The following is a 2,500-nucleotide window of genomic DNA, read 5'->3' on the forward strand; positions in this document are numbered from 1 at the left end:
AGCTTTAAGAATTCCACTCAATGATTCAATTTGAGGGTCACTTGAGTGAGTTGAGATTCTTGAGAATTTTGTGCAATAGTACTGAATGTGCCAGTGAGACAATAATCAAATTTTAAGTGCAATTTTAGGATTTGATTTCCTCTGGTGCCTTGAAAAAATGAGCTTTAACTTCAACCTTCAATACATGTATAACAAGAGTTGGTCTTATTCAAAGCATGCCTGTGTGAATACGATATTTTTCGAGTTAATTCACTACTCGTAATATATGTACTTTGCTTAAACAATGTCCTTTAAAGGCCCCAAACTTTGAACATAAAATCACTCTGTACACGGAGAAATGAAAAGGAAAGCTTTTATTCTGATGAATTGTATAGATTGTGACAAATATCATCAACGGATTACCTTGTTTGATGCTCTCATAATCGGCCTTATTCCAAAAGGAACATGATGCATTACTCTTGAAAATTACACACTCCAAGTCAGTACTTAATCCTTTCAATGAACTCCAGTATCTTTCAAATCTTGCCCATTTATAATGAATCGGTGGAAAGATTGTCATCCTCCGCCATCTTGAATAACACGTGAGAGACCGGACTGGAAACTAGTGAGCCCTTTTCGTTTTGGTCAGCAGTCAGTGGTAACCAGTCCAGCTCAACGTCCAGCTCTTACAGATTTTGGACGGTTTTATATGTTAATGTATCTACGATCACACTTTTTGCACGGTGACGATTTTTTGGTTAGGTTTACTCTTTAAATCCTGATCCAGGCAAGGAAATGCTCACAACAACTCAAGTAAAAAGGTAAGCGTTAACTTTAAGCGAATAACGCTTGATTTGATGCCTTATTGTCTCGAAAATGAGGAACGGTTTACTTGTATTTAGAATTCACATTTTCACACCTTCGAGTCAATTTGTGAAGCAAGGATAGTCAATTTGGCTTAAATGCTATAGCCCTGTAAAAAAATTTGTAAACCTGTACTATGTAATGAAGAATAATGAAGTTTTAGAACAAATGGTGAAGCAAATGATTTGGAAAACAAGTGCTCATACCGCAAGTTATATGTATACGATTCAGCGGATTGACAAATGATTTCTTCTTGTAAAAATGCTAAATGCTGTCACTTTAACTATTGTAATCAATGCAGAAAATGCCTGACAAAGCTATAATTGACGTTTGTAAGTTAAGGGATCCAAATTTATGAGTTTACTCTAGCACAATTTAGTTGTAATAGAAATAATCAGTGATTTAGAGGAATAACTATATGCATCATTGAAGTATAATAATACTGTATATGCTGTATTTTTTTAAGTTGCCATGAAAGAGCACAAAGAGACACGTCCTGAAAAAAATCTTTGATGGGACAGCAGGGAAAGGTCCTTTACAACAGACAAAAATGCTTAGCAACCAATTCTGTCTCCTCCACCAGATATGGTTTGATGTATTTAAGGATCTCTCTTTGCAGACTTGTTAGAGTTCTGTGGTTTATCTGAAATGTTAACAGCTTTTTTCGTAGTTAATTTTAAAACAAGAACCCAATCCAAATATTTTGACATGAATTAAATGTTTAGGTACTGCTTTGAACTCTGTATTCTACTTTTTGCCTGTGAGCTATGGTAGTAACTGTTACTGTTAATAGCTTGACTGCAATGGATTTTTTGTAGTTTCCACCACATCTCTGATTTGCTGGAATATTATTTTACAGGAGCAGGATATATATATATTATATATTTTTAGTTTTTGTTGCTGAAATGTAATGATCTGTACGTAAAGTAATTAATACCCATTGAAGCTGAATGTGAAACTGTGCTACTTGTTTGTATGTTGATTAAAGGACCTTATTACTTCAGAAAACTGACCAGTGAATTTATTGATTGTAGTCCAACACTAGGAAGAATCACAGCTGTTCACTGAATATATGGGACAGGACGGGAATTGTGTGAAAAGTCATTTCATTCCCATACCAGATGCAGCATACAGCTGTACATGTACCTAGACAATAATGTGGAGATTGTATGCATGGAAGTTTACCATTTCATTGATTGCCATATCATATGGGCCAGCATGATATGGGAATTGCAAGGGACTTTGCCAAATCCCCATAGCATTCCCATACCATATACCAGTGTGCCTGGATAATGTGGGAATTGGATGGAGTGCTGCCAAATATGTAGCATTCCCAAAGTGAGGGGTCAGAGATCGTGTGGTATTGGTATGGGGCTGAGCCATATCATTCCTATACTAGATCATATGGGGTATCTATGGAGTACTACAATGTACCAAATACATAGCATTCCCATAGTTTAAGACAATAGAGTTATAACTAAATGAAGACAGACTGCCAATTATGGGTTTGAAACTGATTTTTTTTTTTTTAAGAAAAAGTTCAACAAATGTATTGTCAGTGCAATAGTTGTTTGATTTTCAGGTTCAGTACTGTAGTTTCAACAAGTCTGGACAGTAATATTGTTACACATTTGACAGACGTACAGCAATCTTTGTG

The sequence above is a fragment of the Montipora foliosa genome, chromosome 5 (assembly GCF_036669935.1).
Source record: "Montipora foliosa isolate CH-2021 chromosome 5, ASM3666993v2, whole genome shotgun sequence".
Taxonomy (NCBI): domain Eukaryota; kingdom Metazoa; phylum Cnidaria; class Anthozoa; order Scleractinia; family Acroporidae; genus Montipora; species Montipora foliosa.